Source organism: Dermacentor variabilis, chromosome 8 (genome assembly GCF_050947875.1).
Source record: "Dermacentor variabilis isolate Ectoservices chromosome 8, ASM5094787v1, whole genome shotgun sequence".
NCBI classification, from domain to species: domain Eukaryota; kingdom Metazoa; phylum Arthropoda; class Arachnida; order Ixodida; family Ixodidae; genus Dermacentor; species Dermacentor variabilis.
The window spans coordinates 151,662,153-151,683,404 of NC_134575.1; positions in this window are offsets into that span (position 1 = coordinate 151,662,153).

Genomic DNA, 21,252 nt, shown 5'->3' on the forward strand with positions numbered 1-21,252 from the left:
AGTCATGCAGCTCCTGTGCACGTAAGTTAAGTGTTTCTTGCGCTTAATCGTCGACTTCTAGAAAGGCGAGTTTTCTGCGGACCGTCACGAAAAATCGCCGGTTGGTAGAGGTAAACAGAGATATTTCAGAGCGATGACTGCAATTGTTAACACGCAGAGCGTGCACATCGGTATAAAGTCGTGCCGGTTGTGTTCGCGTGAGCTAAGTGTTTTTTGCGCTAAATCATTGACTTCTGGAAAGCCGAGTTTCCTGTGGACCAACACGAAGGAATCGCCGGTTGGTAGAGGTGAACAGAGATATTCAACAGCGATTACTACAATTGTGAACACGCAAATTGTGCACATTGGCACAAAGTCATGCCGCTCATGTGCGCGTAAGCTAATGTTTCTTGTGCTAAATGGTCGACTTCTAGAAATGCAAGCTTTCTGTGGACCGCCACAATAGAATCGCTGGTTGGCAGAGGTAAACAGAGATATTGCAGAGCGATGAGTACATTTGTTAACACGCAGAGCGTGCACATCGGTATAAAGTCGTGCCGGTTGTGTTAGCGTGAGCTAAGTGTTTTTTGCGCTAAATCATTGACTTCTGGAAAGCCGAGTATCCTGTGGACCGCCAAGAAAGAATCGCCGGTTTGTAGAGGTAAACAGTGATATTTCATAGGGAGGACTATAATTGTTAACATGCAGAGTGTGCACATTGGCATAAAGCCATGTCGCTCGTGTGCGCGCAAGCTAAGTGTTTTTTGCGCTAAAGCGTCGACTTCTAGGAAGCGGAGTTTTCTGCGGACCGCTACGATAGAATCGCCAGTTGGTAGAGGTAAACATTAGATATGTCAGAGCGATGACTAGAATTGCTAACACGCAGAAAATACACATTGGCATAAAGTCATGCCACTCGTGTGGGCGTAAGACAAGTGTTTTTTGGCTAAATCGTCGACTTCTAGGAAACCGAGTTTTCTGTGGACCGCCACGAAAGAATCGCCGGTTGGTAGAGGTAAAGAGAGATATATCAGAGCGATGACTACAATTGTTAACACGGAGAGTGTACACATTGGCATAAAGTCTTGCCGGTCGTTTGCGCATCAGCTAAGTGTTTTTTGCACTAAATCGTCGACTTCTAGAAAGCCGAGTTTTCTGGGGACCACCACGAAAGAATCGCCGGTTGGTAGAGGTAAACAGAGATATTTCAAAGCGATGACTACAATTGTTAACATGCAGAGTGTGCACATTGGCATAAAGTCATACAGCTCCTGTGCACGTAAGTTAAGTGTTTCTTGCGCTTAATCGTCGACTTCTAGAAAGGCGAGTTTTCTGCGGACCGTCACGAAAAATCGCCGGTTGGTAGAGGTAAACAGAGATATTTCAGAGCGATGACTGCAATTGTTAACACGCAGAGCGTGCACATCGGTATAAAGTTGTGCCGGTTGTGTTCGCGTGAGCTAAGTGTTTTTTGCGCTAAATCATTGACTTCTGGAAAGCCGAGTTTCCTGTGGACCAACACGAAGGAATCGCCGGTTGGTAGAGGTAAACAGAGATATTCAACAGCGATTACTACAATTGTGAACACGCAAATTGTGCACATTGGCACAAAGTCATGCCGCTCATGTGCGCGTAAGCTAATGTTTCTTGTGCTAAATGGTCGACTTCTAGAAATGCAAGCTTTCTGTGGACCGCCACAATAGAATCGCTGGTTGGCAGAGGTAAACAGAGATATTGCAGAGCGATGAGTACATTTGTTAACACGCAGAGCGTGCACATCGGTATAAAGTCGTGCCGGTGGTGTTAGCGTGAGCTAAGTGTTTTTTGCGCTAAATCGTTGACTTCTGGAAAGCCGAGTATCCTGTGGACCGCCAAGAAAGAATCGCCGGTTTGTAGAGGTAAACAGTGATATTTCAGAGGGATGACTATAATTGTTAACATGCAGAGTGTGCACATTGGCATAAAGTCATGCCGCTCGTGTGCGCGCAAGCTAAGTGTTTTTTGCGCTAAATCGTCGACTTCGAGAAAGCCGAGTTTTCCGTGGCCCGCCACGAAAGAATCGCCGGTTGGTAGACGTAAGCGCAGATATTTTAGAACGATGACTACAATTGTTAAACACAGAGTGTGCACATTGGCATAAAGTCATGCCACTCGTGAGCGTGTGAGCTAAGTATTTTTTACGCTAAATCGTCGACTTCTAGAACGCCGAGTTTTCTGTGGACCGCCACGAAAGAATCGCCGGTTGGTAGAGGTAAACAGAGATATCTCAGAGTGATGACTACAACTGTTAACACGCAGAGTGCGCACATAGGCATAAAGTCATGCCGCTCCTGTGCGCGTAAGTTAAGTGTTTCTTGCGCTTAATCGTCGACTTCTAGAAAGCCGAGTTTTCTGTGGACCGCCACGAAAGAATCGCCGGTTGGTAGAGGTAAACAGAGATATTTCGAAGCGATGACTACAATTGTTAACACGCAGCGTGTGGGCATTGTCATAAAGTCGTGCCGCTCGTGAGCGTGTGAGCTAAGTCTTTTTTGCGCTAAATCATTGACTTCTGGAAACCCGAGTTTCCTGTGGACCACCACGAAGGAATCGCCGGTTGGTAGAGGTAAACAGAGATATTCAACAGCGATTACTACAATTGTTAACACGCAAATTGTGCACATTGGCACAAAGTCATGCCGCTCATGTGCGCGTAAGCTAATGTTTCTTGTGCTAAGTGGTCGACTTCTAGAAATGCAAGCTTTCTGTGGACCGCCACGATAGAATCGCTGGTTGGCAGAGGTAAACAGATATATTTCAGAGCGATGAGTGCAATTGTTAACACGCAGAGCGTGCACATTAGCATAAAGTCATGCCGCTCGTGTGCGCGTAAGCTAAGTGTTTTTTGCTCTAAATCGTCGACTTCTAGAAAGCCGAGTATTCTGCTGACCGCCACGAAAGAATCGCCAGTTGGTAGAGGTAAACAGAGAGATTTCAGAGCGATGACTACAATTGATAACTCGCAGAAAGTGCACATTGGCATAAAGTCATGCCACTCGTGTGCGCGTAATATAAGTGTTTTTTGGCTAAATCGTCGACTTCTAGGAAGCCGAGTTTTCTGTGGACCGCCGCGGAAGAATCGCCGGTTGTTAGAGTAAAGAGAGATATATCAGAGCGATGACTACAATTGTTAACACGGAGTGTGTACACATTGGCATAAAGTCTATGCCACTCGTGTGCGCGTGAGCTAAGCGTTTATTGCGATATATCGTGGACTTCTAGAAAGTCGAGTTTTGTGTGGACTCCCATGAAAGAATCGCCGGTTGGTAGAGGTAAACGGAGATATTTGAGAGCGATGACTACAATTGTTAACACGCAGAGTGTACACATTGTCATAAAGTCTTGCCGGTCGTGTGCGCTTGAGCTAAGTGTTTTTTGCGCTAGATCATCGACTTCTAGAATGCACAGTTTACTGTGGACCTGCACGAAAGAATCGCCGGTTGGTAGAGGTAAACAGAGATATTTCGAAGCGATGACTACAATTGTTAACACGTAGAGTGTGCACATTGGCATAAAGTCATGCCGCTCGTGAGCGTGTAAGCTAAGTGTTTTTTGCGCTAAATCGTCGACTTCTAGAAAACCGAGTTTCCTGCGGACCACCACGAATGAATCGCCGGTTGGTAGAGGTAAACAGAGATATTTCACAGCGAATACATCAATTGTTAACACGCAGAGTGTGCACATTGGCATAAAGTCATGCCGCTCGTGTGCGCGTGAGCTAAGTGTTTTTTGCGCTAAATCGTTGACTTCTAGAAAGCCGAGTTTCCTGTGGACCGCCAAGAAAGAATCGCCGGTTTGTAGAGCTAAACAGTGATATTTCATAGGGAGGACTATAATTGTTAACATGCAGAGTGTGCACATTGGCATAAAGTCATGTCGCTCGTGTGCGCGTAAGCTAAGTGTTTTTTGCGCTAAAGCGTCGACTTCTAGAAAGCGGAGTTTTCTGCGGACCGCTACGATAGAATCGCCAGTTGGTAGAGGTAAACATTAGATATGTCAGAGCGATGACTAGAATTGCTAACACGCAGAAAATACACATTGGCATAAAGTCATGCCACTCGTGTGCGCGTAAGCTAAGTGTTTTTTGCTCTAAATCGTCGACTTCTAGAAAGCCGAGTATTCTGCTGACCGCCACGAAAGAATCGCCAGTTGGTAGAGGTAAACAGAGAGATTTCAGAGCGATGACTACAATTGATAACTCGCAGAAAGTGCACATTGGCATAAAGTCATGCCACTCGTGTGCGCGTAATATAAGTGTTTTTTGGCTAAATCGTCGACTTCTAGGAAGCCGAGTTTTCTGTGGACCGCCGCGGAAGAATCGCCGGTTGTTAGAGTAAAGAGAGATATATCAGAGCGATGACTACAATTGTTAACACGGAGTGTGTACACATTGGCATAAAGTCTATGCCACTCGTGTGCGCGTGAGCTAAGCGTTTATTGCGATATATCGTGGACTTCTAGAAAGTCGAGTTTTGTGTGGACTCCCATGAAAGAATCACCGGTTGGTAGAGGTAAACGGAGATATTTGAGAGCGATGACTACAATTGTTTACACGCAGAGTGTACACATTGTCATAAAGTCTTGCCGGTCGTGTGCGCTTGAGCTAAGTGTTTTTTGCGCTAGATCATCGACTTCTAGAATGCACAGTTTACTGTGGACCTGCACGAAAGAATCGCCGGTTGGTAGAGGTAAACAGAGATATTTCGAAGCGATGACTACAATTGTTAACACGTAGAGTGTGCACATTGGCATAAAGTCATGCCGCTCGTGAGCGTGTAAGCTAAGTGTTTTTTGCGCTAAATCGTCGACTTCTAGAAAGCCGAGTTTCCTGTGGACCACCACGAATGAATCGCCGGTTCGTAGAGGTAAACAGAGATATTTCCCAGCGAATACATCAATTGTTAACACGCAGAGTGTGCACATTGGCATAAAGTCATGCCGCTCGTGTGCGCGTGAGCGAAGTGTTTTTTGCGCTAAATCGTTGACTTCTAGAAAGCCGAGTTTCCTGTGGACCGCCAAGAAAGAATCGCCGGTTTGTAGAGGTAAACAGTGATATTTCATAGGGAGGACTATAATTGTTAACATGCAGAGTGTGCACATTGGCATAAAGTCATGTCGCTCGTGTGCGCGCAAGCTAAGTGTTTTTTGCGCGAAAGCGTCGACTTCTAGGAAGCGGAGTTTTCTGCGGACCGCTACGATAGAATCGCCAGTTGGTAGAGGTAAACATTAGATATGTCAGAGCGATGACTAGAATTGCTAACACGCAGAAAATACACATTGGCATAAAGTCATGCCACTCGTGTGGGCGTAAGACAAGTGTTTTTTGGCTAAATCGTCGACTTCTAGGAAACCGAGTTTTCTGTGGACCGCCACGAAAGAATCGCCGGTTGGTAGAGGTAAAGAGAGATATATCAGAGCGATGACTACAATTGTTAACACGGAGAGTGTACACATTGGCATAAAGTCTTGCCGGTCGTTTGCGCATCAGCTAAGTGTTTTTTGCACTAAATCGTCGACTTCTAGAAAGCCGAGTTTTCTGGGGACCACCACGAAAGAATCGCCGGTTGGTAGAGGTAAACAGAGATATTTCAAAGCGATGACTACAATTGTTAACATGCAGAGTGTGCACATTGGCATAAAGTCATGCAGCTCCTGTGCACGTAAGTTAAGTGTTTCTTGCGCTTAATCGTCGACTTCTAGAAAGGCGAGTTTTCTGCGGACCGTCACGAAAAATCGCCGGTTGGTAGAGGTAAACAGAGATATTTCAGAGCGATGACTGCAATTGTTAACACGCAGAGCGTGCACATCGGTATAAAGTCATGCCGGTTGTGTTCGCGTGAGCTAAGTGTTTTTTGCGCTAAATCATTGACTTCTGGAAAGCCGAGTTTCCTGTGGACCAACACGAAGGAATCGCCGGTTGGTAGAGGTAAACAGAGATATTCAACAGCGATTACTACAATTGTGAACACGCAAATTGTGCACATTGGCACAAAGTCATGCCGCTCATGTGCGCGTAAGCTAATGTTTCTTGTGCTAAATGGTCGACTTCTAGAAATGCAAGCTTTCTGTGGACCGCCACAATAGAATCGCTGGTTGGCAGAGGTAAACAGAGATATTGCAGAGCGATGAGTACATTTGTTAACACGCAGAGCGTGCACATCGGTATAAAGTCGTGCCGGTTGTGTTAGCGTGAGCTAAGTGTTTTTTGCGCTAAATCGTTGACTTCTGGAAAGCCGAGTATCCTGTGGACCGCCAAGAAAGAATCGCCGGTTTGTAGAGGTAAACAGTGATATTTCAGAGGGATGACTATAATTGTTAACATGCAGAGTGTGCACATTGGCATAAAGTCATGCCGCTCGTGTGCGCGTAAGCTAAGTGTTTTTTGCGCTAAATCGTCGACTTCGAGAAAGCCGAGTTTTCCGTGGCCCGCCACGAAAGAATCGCCGGTTGGTAGACGTAAGCGCAGATATTTTAGAACGATGACTACAATTGTTAAACACAGAGTGTGCACATTGGCATAAAGTCATGCCACTCGTGTGCGCGAAAGATAAGTATTTTTTACGCTAAATCGTCGACTTCTAGAACGCCGAGTTTTCTGTGGACCGCCACGAAAGAATCGCCGGTTGGTAGAGGTAAACAGAGATATCTCAGAGTGATGACTACAACTGTTAACACGCAGAGTGCGCACATAGGCATAAAGTCATGCCGCTCCTGTGCGCGTAAGTTAAGTGTTTCTTGCGCTTAATCGTCGACTTCTAGAAAGCCGAGTTTTCTGTGGACCGCCACGAAAGAATCGCCGGTTGGTAGAGGTAAACAGAGATATTTCGAAGCGATGACTACAATTGTTAACACGCAGCGTGTGGGCATTGTCATAAAGTCGTGCCGCTCGTGAGCGTGTGAGCTAAGTCTTTTTTGCGCTAAATCATTGACTTCTGGAAACCCGAGTTTCCTGTGGACCACCACGAAGGAATCGCCGGTTGGTAGAGGTAAACAGAGATATTCAACAGCGATTACTACAATTGTTAACACGCAAATTGTGCACATTGGCACAAAGTCATGCCGCTCATGTGCGCGTAAGCTAATGTTTCTTGTGCTAAGTGGTCGACTTCTAGAAATGCAAGCTTTCTGTGGACCGCCACGATAGAATCGCTGGTTGGCAGAGGTAAACAGATATATTTCAGAGCGATGAGTGCAATTGTTAACACGCAGAGCGTGCACATTAGCATAAAGTCATGCCGCTCGTGTGCGCGTAAGCTAAGTGTTTTTTGCTCTAAATCGTCGACTTCTAGAAAGCCGAGTATTCTGCTGACCGCCACGAAAGAATCGCCAGTTGGTAGAGGTAAACAGAGAGATTTCAGAGCGATGACTACAATTGATAACTCGCAGAAAGTGCACATTGGCATAAAGTCATGCCACTCGTGTGCGCGTAATATAAGTGTTTTTTGGCTAAATCGTCGACTTCTAGGAAGCCGAGTTTTCTGTGGACCGCCGCGGAAGAATCGCCGGTTGTTAGAGTAAAGAGAGATATATCAGAGCGATGACTACAATTGTTAACACGGAGTGTGTACACATTGGCATAAAGTCTATGCCACTCGTGTGCGCGTGAGCTAAGCGTTTATTGCGATATATCGTGGACTTCTAGAAAGTCGAGTTTTGTGTGGACTCCCATGAAAGAATCGCCGGTTGGTAGAGGTAAACGGAGATATTTGAGAGCGATGACTACAATTGTTAACACGCAGAGTGTACACATTGTCATAAAGTCTTGCCGGTCGTGTGCGCTTGAGCTAAGTGTTTTTTGCGCTAGATCATCGACTTCTAGAATGCACAGTTTACTGTGGACCTGCACGAAAGAATCGCCGGTTGGTAGAGGTAAACAGAGATATTTCGAAGCGATGACTACAATTGTTAACACGTAGAGTGTGCACATTGGCATAAAGTCATGCCGCTCGTGAGCGTGTAAGCTAAGTGTTTTTTGCGCTAAATCGTCGACTTCTAGAAAACCGAGTTTCCTGCGGACCACCACGAATGAATCGCCGGTTGGTAGAGGTAAACAGAGATATTTCACAGCGAATACATCAATTGTTAACACGCAGAGTGTGCACATTGGCATAAAGTCATGCCGCTCGTGTGCGCGTGAGCTAAGTGTTTTTTGCGCTAAATCGTTGACTTCTAGAAAGCCGAGTTTCCTGTGGACCGCCAAGAAAGAATCGCCGGTTTGTAGAGCTAAACAGTGATATTTCATAGGGAGGACTATAATTGTTAACATGCAGAGTGTGCACATTGGCATAAAGTCATGTCGCTCGTGTGCGCGTAAGCTAAGTGTTTTTTGCGCTAAAGCGTCGACTTCTAGAAAGCGGAGTTTTCTGCGGACCGCTACGATAGAATCGCCAGTTGGTAGAGGTAAACATTAGATATGTCAGAGCGATGACTAGAATTGCTAACACGCAGAAAATACACATTGGCATAAAGTCATGCCACTCGTGTGCGCGTAAGACAAGTGTTTTTTGGCTAAATCGTCGACTTCTAGGAAACCGAGTTTTCTGTGGACCGCCACGAAAGAATCGCCGGTTGGTAGAGGTAAAGAGAGATATATCAGAGCGATGACTTCAATTGTTAACACGGAGAGTGTACACATTGGCATAAAGTCTTGCCGGTCGTTTGCGCGTCAGCTAGGTGTTTTTTGCGCTAAATCGTCGACTTCTAGAAAGCCGAGTTTTCTGGGGACCACCCCGAAAGAATCGCCGGTTGGTAGAGGTAAACAGAGATATTTCAAAGCGATGACTACAATTGTTAACATGCAGAGTGTGCTCATTGGCATAAAGTCATGCAGCTCCTGTGCACGTAAGTTAAGTGTTTCTTGCGCTTAATCGTCGACTTCTAGAAAGGCGAGTTTTCTGCGGACCGTCACGAAAAATCGCCGGTTGGTAGAGGTAAACAGAGATATTTCAGAGCGATGACTGCAATTGTTAACACGCAGAGCGTGCACATCGGTATAAAGTCGTGCCGCTTGTGTTCGCGTGAGCTAAGAGTCTTTTGCGCTAAATCTTCGACTTCTAGAAAGCCGAGTTTCCTGTCGACCGCCAAGAAAGAATCGCCGGTTTGTAGAGGTAAACAGTGATATTTCATAGGGATGACTATAATTGTTAACAAGCAGAGTGGGTGCATTAGGATAAAGTCATGCCACTCGTGTGCGTGTAAGCTAAGTATTTTTTGCGCTAAATCGTCGACTTCTAGAAAGCCGAGTTTTCTGCGGACCGCCACGAAAGAATCGCCAGTTGGTAGAGGTAAACAGAGATATTTCAGAGCGATGACTAGAATTGTTAACACGCAGAAAGTGCACATTGGAATAAAGTCATGCCACTCGTGTGCGTGTAATATAAGTGTTTTTTGGCTAAATCGTCTACTTCTAGGAAACCGGGTTTTCTGTGGACCGCCACGAAAGAATCGCCGGTTGGTAGAGGTAAAGAGAGATATATCAGAGCGATGACTACAATTGTTAACATCCAGAGTGTACACATTGTCATAAAGTCTTGCCGGTCGTTTGCGCGTCAGCTAAGTGTTTTTTGTTCTAAATCATCGATTTCTAGAAAGCCGAGTTTTCTGTGGACCGCCACGAAAGAATCGCCGGTTGGTAGAGGTAAACAGAGATATTTCGAAGCGATGACTACAATTGTTATCATGCAGAGTGTGCACATTGGCATAAAGTCATGCCGCTCGTGATCGTGTAAGCTAAGTCTTTTTTGTCGCTAAATCGTCCATTTCTAGGAAGGCAAGCTTTCTGTGGACCGCCACAATAGAATCGCTGGTTGGCAGAGGTAAACAGAGATATTTCAGAGCGATCAGTACAATTGTTAACACGCAGAGCGTGCACATCGGTATAAAGTCGTGCCGCTTGTGTTCGCGTGTGCTAAGTGTTTTTTGCGTTAAATCTTCGACTTCTAGAAAGCCGAGTTTCCTGCGGACCGCCAAGAAAGAATCGCCGGTTTGTAGAGGTAAACAGTGATATTTCATAGGGATGACTATAATTGTTAACATGCAGAATGTGCACATTGGCATAAAGTCATGGCGCTCGTGTGCGCGTAAGCGAAGTGTTTTTTGCGCTAAATCGTCGACTTCTAGAAATCCGAGTTTTCTGTGGCCCGCCACGAAAGAGTCGCCGGTTGGTAGAGGTAAGCGCAGATATTTTAGAACGATGACTACAATTGTTAAACACAGAGTGTGCACATTGGCATAAAGTCATGCCACTCGTGTGCGCGAAAGATAAGTATTTTTTACGCTAAATCGTCGACTTCTAGAACGCCGAGTTTTCTGTGCACCGCCACGAAAAATCGCCGGTTTGTAGAGGTAAACAGGGATATTTCGAAGCGGTGACTACAATTGTTAAAACGCAGAGTGTGCACATTGGCATAAGGTCATGCCGCTCGTGTGCGTCTAAGCTAAGTGTTTTTTGCGCTAAATCGTCGACATCTAGAAAGCCAAGTTTCCTGTGGACCACCTCGAAGGAATCGCCGGTTGGTAGACGTAAACAGAGATATTTCACAGCGATTACTACAATTGTTATCACGCAGAGGGTGCACATTGGCATAAAGTCATGCCGCTCGTGTGCGCGTGAGCTAAGTGTTTTTTGCGCTAAATTTTCGACTTTTAGAAAGCAGAGTTTTCTGTGGACCGCCAAGAAAGAATCGCCGGTTGGTAGAAGTAAACAGTGATATTTTATAGGGATGACTATAATTGTTAACATGCAGAGTGCGCACATTGGTATAAAGTCATGTCGCTCGTGTGCGCGTAAGCTAAGTGTTTTTTGCTTTAAAGCGTCGACTTCTAGAAAGCCGAGTTTTCTGCGGATCGCTACGAAAGAATCGCCAGTTGGTAGAGGTAAACATTAGATGTTTCAGAGCGATGACTACAATTGTTAACACGCAGAAAGTGCACATTGGCATAAAGTCACGCCACTCGTGTGCGCGTAAGATAAGTATTTTTTGGCTAAATCGTCTACTTCTAGGAAGCCGAGTTTTCTGTTGACCGCCACGAAAGAATCGCCGGTTGGTAGAGGTAAAGAGAGATATATCAGAGTGATGACTACAATTGTTACCACGGAGAGTGTACACATTGGCATAAAGTCTATGCCACTCGTGTGCGTGTGAGCTAAGCGTTTATTGTGCTAAATCGTGAACTTCTAGAAAGGCGATTCTTCTGTGGACTCCCATGAAAGAATCGCCCCCCGCAGGGGCGTCTGCGTCAGCAGGCGTTTGGTGTGTTGCGACACCACGTACCCGAGCACATTAGGGTCGGACCCTCCCGCGTGTAGCCGTGCGCGGCTTAGCCGTGTCTGGGGAAAAGGGGATCCTGGCGGTTGAGCCGATGCTGGGTGTTTGGACCTTTAAGGCCCCCCGGCGGAGGCAACACACCTCTTTGGCCTCAGCTTCACATAGACGGCACCTCCAGGCTGACCCACCTGGAGGAAATCGGCAGTCACCTTTTCCTGTCCTTCTCCTCAATCTTCGTCTTTCTCTCTCACTTTCAATCTTTCCTGTCTTCTCTTCGCTTCTTCTTACTTCCAGACTTCCAGGTGGCGAGGGTTAACCTGGTGTAGTTCATCCAACCTTGGGTCTATTATATTAGGTTATAGCGGCTGTGTACAGCTGGCGTCTGCGTTTCCTTCGGGTCTTGTAGCGTCCCCTTGTTGGGCTCGATGGTGGGTGGCTGGCATGGCTGCCGAAATAAAATAAATATGTATGGATTTATCATCCTTCCCCCGTCTGTCTGATCGGCCTCTTAACAAAAGAGGACGCACCGAAGAAAAGTTGCTGTTTTCTTGTCAACCTAAGCAAACGTTCGCACGGTTTCACGTTATTCACAGTGAAAATCCTGAAAAGACAGTTAGAATGATTTCGCCGTTCACGGTTGCGAAATGTCTCACTGACTCCGTTGGCCCAGGCTACAAAGTCACAAAAATGGCTAGCGGTGACCTCCTGCTTGAGGTCCGTGATAAACAACAGCATGACAAGCTCCCAAATCTGGTCTCCTTCGGTAATGTAAAGGTAACAGTGACTCCACATCGATCCATGAATACAAGCAAAGGAGTAATTTCCGACGACGACCTGCTGTATCTGAGCGAGGAAGAACTTCTAGAAGGTTGGAAGGAACAGAACGTCACCATGGTAAAGAGAATTATAATCAAACGGGAAAACAAAGAAATTCCAACTAAACATCTGATCGTTACCTTTGCTTCCAGTGTGCTGCCAGAAACGTTAGAAACAGGCTATACTAAAGTTCGAGTCCGACCATACATCCCGAACCCTCGGAGATGTTTCAAGTGTCAGAGATATGGCCACGGCTCACAAAGTTGCCGGGGCCGACAAACCTGCGCAAAGTGCGGTGTCCAGGATCACCTTTCAGATAATTGTAATGACGCACTCCACTGTCCCAACTGTGGCGGTGGACATGCAGCTTTCTCTAGAGCGTGCCCTACATGGCAGAAAGAAAAAGAAATAATTACCCTAAAAGTCAAAGAGAACATTTCCTTCCAGGAAGCGCGAAAGCGCATTTCCTTTCTTCATACCGCAGGGTATGCTGCTGCGGCGCGTAAGGGGGCAACGCCGCAACTGACTCCGGCTTCGGCCCGGACCACAAAGAATGTGGCCGCGGCAGAACCACCAGCCCCCCAGGCGACAGCAGCCGGCTCTGCTGCGCCATCTCTGAAGGAGGGTCCATCGACCTCTGGGTTGGTGGCCTCCAAGGCCATGCTTTTCGAGGCAAGGCCTAACGTGAAAACACCCCGCTTGTGCGAGCGGAAGTCTAGCGGCTCCCAAGAGTCGATGGACACTACCCCGAGCCAGAAGGCGCATCCAGCGCCTCGGGAGCGGCGCGAGTCTCGCGACCGATCCAAAAAAGACAAAACCCGTACCATAATCACGGGGCCTGAAAAGGCTCCGTAAGTCATTTCTCTAACTTGACTCCTCTTGACACACAGCATAAAAACACGAACAATATGGCTACACAAATAATACACTGGAACGTTAGAGGTCTTATCCACAACCTCGATGACATTAAAGAACTCTTACACGAACATAACCCAAAGGTGCTGTGTGTTCAGGAGACACATCTTAAATGCACACAAACAAACTTTCTTTGTCAATACGCCATCTACCGTAAAGACCGCAACGAGGCGAATACCTCGTCTGGCGGTGTAGCAATAGTTGTAGACAAGTCCGTAGCTTGTCACCAGGTCGCCCTTCAGACGCCCCTTGAGGCTGTGTCAATTCGGGCAATTCTTTTTAATAAATTGATCACTGTATGTTGCATATACATACCCCCTAACTTTCATCTGGAAAAAAGTGATTTTTATAAACTAATTGACCAGCTTCCGCACCCTTACATACTCGCAGGTGATTTTAATGCACACCACACCATGTGGGGGGACTCGCGATGTGACGCGAGAGGTCGTTTCATTGAAAACTTTCTGGTGAACTCCGGTACATGCCTCTTCAACAAGAAGGAGCCAACTTATTATAATATCTACAATAATTCATGTTCATCAATAGACCTGTCTATTGGCTAGGCTTCAATTTACCCGGACTTGCAATGGCATGTAATAAAAAATCCATATGGAAGTGACCACTTCCCTGTAATGTTAAAATCAATGCCTCAATATGAATGTCCCCTACATGCACCCCGATGGAAACTAGCCTCCGCTAAATGGAATGATTTTAAGGAAGCAACTTACCTATCACGAGATTTTATCACTTATTTTAACATAGACAATGCTGTAACATATTTTACTTCTTTTATATTCGACGCAGCTGAAAAGTTCATTCCCCAAACACAAGGTCTCTCTTGTAAAAGACGGGTACCCTGGTGGAATGAACAGTGCAGACTGGCACGAAAGAAACAAAACAAAGCGTGGGGTTTGCTGCGTCGCTCCCCGACAGCAGAAAACCTCATAGAATTTAAGCTCGCAAAGTCACAAGGAAGGCGCATACGGAGACAGGCAAGGAGGGCTAGCTGGGAGAGGTTTTTCTCGGGCATCACTTCCTACACCCAAGAGTCCAAAGTATGGAATGGAGTACGGATGATAAAGGGGCAACAAATCCACCCTCTGCCCTTAGTGGACGACCAAGGGACTACCTTGGAGGACCAGGCGAACGCTCTGGGCGAACACTTCGAACAAGTATCAAGCTCCACACATTACACAAAATCATTCCTCAAATATAAACAATTAGCTGAACTTAAGACACTTGCTCGCAAATGCCGTCCAGATGAACCATATAACCGTCCTTTTAATATTGCCGAGCTTAAAGCTGCATTGAGCACATGTAGAAGCTCTGCACCGGGAGCTGACAGAATCATCTATGACATGATTAAGAACTTGCACGAAGACACACAAATGACACTTCTGGCACTCTTCAACTCTATCTGGGCTGTCGGATACCTCCCATCCTCATGGAAGGAAGCTATTGTTATTCCCGTCTTGAAGCTGGGTAAAGACCCTTCCTTGGCAGCAAGTTATCGCCCGATAGCTCTAACAAGTTGTCTTTGTAAGCTATTCGAAAAAATGATTAATCGTAGACTAATACACTTCCTTGAACTGAACAATATGCTTGATCCCTATCAGTGTGGCTTTAGAGAAGGGCGGTCCACAACAGATCATCTTGTACGCATTGAAGGAAATATACGCGATGCATTTGTACATAAACAGTTCTTCTTATCGATATTCCTCGATATGGAGAAGGCGTACGACACGACGTGGCGATACGGGATCTTGCGAGACTTGTCGGGGATGGGCATCCGTGGAAATATGCTAAACATAATAGAAAGCTATCTGTCCAAACGTATCTTCCACGTGAAACTCGGCAATGTACTGTCGCGACCTTTCATACAAGAAAATGGTGTACCTCAAGGAGGTGTGCTTAGCTGCACACTCTTTATCGTGAAAATGAACAGCCTTCGTGCTTCTTTACCGCCAGCCATTTTTTATTCTGTTTACGTAGATGATATACAAATAGGCTTCAAATCCTGCAACCTTGCAGTGTGTGAGAGGCAAGTACAACAGGGCTTGAACAAAGTATCTAAATGGGCAGACGAAAACGGATTTAAAGTGAACCCGAACAAAAGTTCCTGTGTGCTTTTCACAAGAAAGAGAGGCCTCTTTGCAGATCCCAATATCCAAATGTATGGCCAGCAAATCCCTGTGAACAAAGAGCACAAGTTCTTAGGTATTTTTCTTGACTCTAAACTAACATTTATTCCACACATAAAATATCTCAAGGTGAAATGCTTAAAAACAATGAACTTACTGAAAATTTTATCCCATACAGCATGGGGCAGCGACAGAAAATGTTTGATGAATCTTCACAAAAGCCTCATTCGATCACGATTGGACTACGGTGCCGTGATTTATCATTCTGCATCCCCGAGCGCGCTAAAGATGCTGGATCCGGTTCACCATTTAGGAATTAGACTGGCCATTGGCGCTTTCAGAACGAGTCCCATACAAAGTTTATATGTAGAATCAAATGAGTGGTCACTTCACCTTCAAAGAACATACATCAGCCAAACATATTTTCTGAAAGTCCACTCAAATCCACAACATCCCTGTTTTAATATCATTAATGACATGACATATGCTACACTCTTTCGCAATCGACCCTCTGTAAAGCAGCCTTTCTCGCTGCGTGTGAGGGAGCTTAGTGATGAAATGCATGTTCCACTCCTTGAGTTTCGCCTAATGCATCCAGCCAAGCTGCTACCTCCTTGGGAGTGGCAGCTGGTACAGTGTGATATATCTTTCCTGCAAGTTACAAAGGAAGCCCCAGATATCGAAATTCGAATGCATTTCCTGGAACTCCAGTACAAGTACTCCTGCACGGAGTTCTACACAGACGCATCGAAGTCACGCGAGGGGGTGTCCTATGCAGCTGTCGGTCCATCCTTCTCGGAATCCGATGCACTGCATCCGGAAACAAGCATATTCACGGCTGAGGCCTACGCACTACTGTCGGCTGTAAAGCATATAAGGAAAACAAAAATAAAAAAATCTGTTATATATACGGACTCCCTAAGCGCTGTGAAGGCTTTGATGTCATTTTGTAAGCACAAAAATCCAGTAATCAATGAACTGTATTCCGTCTTATGTAAAGCGTATATATGTAACCAGCATATCATCATATGCTGGGTGCCGGGTCATAGGGGCATCGAAGGCAATGTTCTGGCGGACCAGATGGCCGCATCAATTGCATCGTATTCTGTAAATCCTACCGCTGCAGTCCCTGTCACAGATCTGAGGCCCTTCTTGCGCAGGAAACTGCGAAACTACTGGCAAAGCTTGTGGGACAGGGAAACAAATAATAAGCTCCACATAATAAAGCCACAATTAGGTTTCTGGCCTTCCGCAATAAAATCACGTCGGACAGATGTCCTATTCTGTCGTCTTAGAATAGGACACACATTTGGCACCCATAACTTTTTACTCACCGGAAATGACCCTCCAACCTGTGGCAGATGCGGAGAGAGGCTGACCGTGCTCCACGCCCTCCTGGAGTGTCGGAAAGCCGAATCTGAGAGAAGGAGACATTTTTCTTTAGCATACCGTCAACACATTCCTCTTCATCCTGTAATGTTTCTCGGTCCAGAACCGCTTTTTAACACAGAAACAGTCCTAGGTTTCCTCAGAGATGTTGTCCTACACGTTATTAGTCCCATACATTCGTAGCGCTTCCTCTCTAGAGAGGATGCCACTGTGATAGTCATACTGTATAGCACAGGCCTCCAGGCTCTTGTGTTTCAAGGGCTCTGGCGAGGCAGTAGTGCTCCAGGTAATTTTAACATCTCACATATCTTTTATAATGCATCATTCTCTCACGATGGATTTTATTGCACATAGAACATGTCATTATCATCGACATAATTTTATAACAGATAGATTTTACGCACTCTAGAGCGATATTTTTAAGGCCCCTTTACAGCCACGCCTCATGAACCTCACTGAACTTATAACTACATTGCGAATTCATCAACACTGGCTTGGCGCTCTTTGGCCATACCTGGCCCTTGCGCCAATAACAACCAAACATTCATTCATTCAAAGAATCGCCGGTTGGTAGAGGTAAACAGAAATATTTGAGAGCGATGACTACAATTGTTAACACGCGGAGTGTACACATTGTCATAAAGTCTTGCCGGTCGTTTGCGCGTTAGCTAAGTGTTTTTTGCGCTAAATCGTCTACTTCTAGAAAGCCGAGTTTTCTGTGGACCGCCACGATAGAATCGCCGGTTGGTAGTGGTAAACATTAGATGTTTCAGAGCGATGACTACAATTGTTAACACGCAGAGTGTGCACATTGGCATAAAGTCATGCCGCTCGTGTGCATCTAAGCTCAGTGTGTTTTGCGCTAAATCGTCGACTTCTGGAAAGCCGAGTTTCCTGTGGACCACCACGAAGGAATCGCCGGTTGGTAGAGGTAAAGAGAGATATATCAGAGCGATGACTACAATGTTTAACGCGGAGAGTGTAAAAATTGGCATAAAGTCTATGCCACTCGTGTGCGCGTGAGGTAAGCGTTTATTGCACTAAATCGTGGACTTCTAGAAAGGTGAGTGTTCTGTGGACTCCCACGAAAGAATCGCCGGTTGGTGGAGGTAAACAGATATTTGAGAGCGATGACTACATTTTTAACACGCGAAGTATACATCATCATCATCATCATCATCATCATCATCATCATCATCATCATCATCATCATCATCATCAGCCTAGTTACGCCCACTGCAGGGCAAAGGCCTCTCCCATACTTCTCCAACTACCCCGGTCATGTACTAATTGTGGCCATGTTGTCCCTGCAAACGTCTTAATTTCATCCACCCACCTAACTTTCTGCCGCCCCCTGCTACGCTTCCCTTCCCTTGGAATCCAGTCCGTAACCCTTAATGACCATCGGTTATCTTCCCTCCTCATTACATGTCCTGCCCATGCCCATTTCTTTTTCTTGATTTCAACTAAGATGTCGTTTACCCGCGTTTGTTGCCTCACCCAATCTGCTCTTTTCTTATCCCTTAACGTTACACCCATCATTCTTCTTTCCATAGCTCGTTGCGTCGTCCTCAATTTCAGCAGAACCCTTTTCGTAAGCCTCCAGGTTTGTGCCCCATATGTGAGTACTGGTAACACACAGCTGTTATACACTTTCCTTTTGAGGGATAGTGGCAACCTGCTGTTCATGATTTGAGAATGCCCGCCAAACGCACCTCAGCCCATTCTTATTCTTCTGGTTATTACAGTCTCATGATCCGGATCCGTGGTCACTACCTGCCCTAAGTAGATGTATTCCCTTACCACTTCCAGTGCTTCGCTACCTATCGTAAACTGCTGTTCTCTTCCGAGACTGTTAAACAATACTTTAGTTTTCTGCAAATTAATTTTCAGACCCACCCTTCTTTTTTGCCTCTCCAGGTCAGTGAGCATGCATTGCAATTGGTCTCCTGAGTTACTAAGCAAGGCAATATCATCAGCGAATCGCAAGTTGCTAAGGTATTCTCCATTAACTTTTATCCCCAATTCTTCCCACTCCAGGCCTCTGAATACCTCCTGTAAACATGATGTGAATAGCATTGGAGATATCGTATCTCCCTGTCTGACGCCTTTCTTTATAGGGATTTTGTTACTTTCTTTGTGGAGGACTACGGTGGCTGTGGAACCGCTATAGATATCTTCCAGTATTTTTACATATGGCTCATCTACACCCTGATTCCGTAATGCCTCCATGACTGCTGAGGTTTCGACTGAATCAAACGGTTTCTCGTAATCAATGAAAGCTATATATAAGGGTTGGTTATATTCTGCACATTTCTCTATCACTTGATTGACAGTGTGAATATGGTCTATTGTTGAGTAGCCTTTACGGAATCCTGCTGGTCCTTTGGTTGACAGAAGTCTAAGGTGTTCCTGATTCTATTTGCGATTACCTTAGTAAATACTTTGTAGGCAACGGACAGTAAGCTGATCGGTCTATAATTTTTCAAGTCTTTGGCGTCCCCTTTCTTATGGATTAGGATTATGTTAGCGTTCTTCCAAGATTCCGGTACGCTCGAGGTTATGAGGCATTGCGTATACAGGGTGGCCAGTTTCTCTAGAACAATCTGACCACCATCCTTCAACAAATCTGCTGTTACCTGATCCTCCCCAGCTGCCTTCCCCCTTTGCATAGCTCCTAAGGCTTTCTTTACTTCTTCTGGCGTTACCTGTGGGATTTCGCATTCCTCTAGGCTATTCTCTCTTCCACTATCGTCGTGGGTGCCACTGGTACTGTATAAATCTGTATAGAACTCCTCAGCCACTTGAACTATCTCATCCATATTAGTAACGATATTGCCGGCTTTGTCTCTTAACGCACACGTCTGATTCTTGCCTATTCCTAGTTTCTTCTTCACTGTTTTTAGGCTTCCTCCGTTCCTGAGAGCCTGTTCAATTCTATCCATATTATAGTTTCTGATGTCCGCTGTCTTACGCTTGTTGATTAACTTAGAAAGTTCTGCCAGTTCTATTCTAGCTGTAGGGTTAGAGGCTTTCATACATTGGCGTTTCTTGATCAGATCTTTCGTCTCCTGCGATAGCTTACTGGTTTCCTGTATAACGGCGTTACCACCGACTTCTATTGCGGACTCCTTAATGATGCCCATGAGATTGTCGTTCATTGCTGCAACACTAAGGTCCTCTTCCTGAGTTAAAGCCGAGTACCTGTTCTGTAGCTTGATCCGGAATTCCTCTAGTTTCCCTCTTACCGCTAACTCATTGATTGGCTTCTTGTGTACCAATTTCTTCCGTTCCCTCCTCAAGTCTAGGCTAATTCGAGTTCTTACCATTCTATGGTCACTGCAGCGTACCTTGCCGAGCACGTCTACATCTTGTATGATGCCAGGGTTCGCGCAGAGTATGAAGTCGATTTCATTTCTAGTCTCACTATTCGGGCTCCTCCACGTCCACTTTCGACTAACCCGCTTGCGGAAAAAGGTGTTCATTATCCGCATATTATTCTGTTCTGCAAACTCTACTAATAATTCTCCTCTGCTATTCCTAGAGCCTATGCCATATTCCCCCACTGACTTGTCTCCAGCCTGCTTCTTGCCTACCCTGGCATTGAAGTCGCCCATCAGTATAGTGTATTTTGTTTTGACTTTACCCATCGCCGATTCCACGTCTTCATAAAAGCTTTCGACCTCCTGGTCATCATGACTGCATGTAGGGGCGTAGACTTGTACCACCTTCAATTTGTACCTCTTATTAAGCTTCACAACAAGACCTGCCACCCTCTCGTTAATGCTATAGAATTCCTGTATGTTACCAGCTATTTCCTTATTAATCAGGAATCCGACTCCTAGTTCTCGTCTCTCTTCTAAGCCCCGGTAACACAGTACATGCCCGCTTTTTAGCACTGTATATGCTTCTTTTGTCCTCCTAACCTCACTGAGCCCCTATTATATCCCATTTACTACCCTCTAATTCCTCCAATAACACTGCTAGACTCGCCTCGCTAGATAGCGTTCTAACGTTAAACGTTGCCAGGTTCAGATTCCAATGGCGGCCTGTCCGGAGCCAGGTATTCTTAGCACCCTCTGCAGCGTCACAGATCTGACCGCCGCCGTGGTCAGTTGCTTCGCGGCTGCTGGGGACTGAGGGCCGGGGTTTGATTGTTGTATTCATATAGGAGGTTGTGGCCCAGTACTGCACCAGGTTGGCCAATCCTGCTCTGGTGAGAGAGTGCGTTACCGGTTCTGGTCACCGGGATCAGGCCGCACTCCAGGCCTGTTTGTGCAATTTTCTCAACACACGTTTTTTTTGTATTTTCCGGTGGAGAATTGCGCTGCACCGGGATTTGTATCACGGTCCTTTTGCACTGGAGACGGATACTCTACCGTCCCCGCAGGAGTTAAATTAAAAATTGGAGAATGGGGTTTTGCGTGACAAAACCACTTTCTGATTATGCACGCCTTAGTGGAGGACTCCGAAAATTTCGACCACCTGGGGTTCTTTAACCTGCACCAAATTCTAAGTACACGGGTGTTTTCGCATTTCGCCCCCATCGAAATGCGGCCGCCGTGGCCGGGGTCCGATCCCGCGACCTCGTGCTCAGCAGTCTAACACCATGACCACTGAGCAAACACGGCGGGTCCCGCAGGAGTTGTACGCCTCATTTAACCTACAGTGGTGCCCAATTTGATCAGTCAAGGTGGGCCAATCTG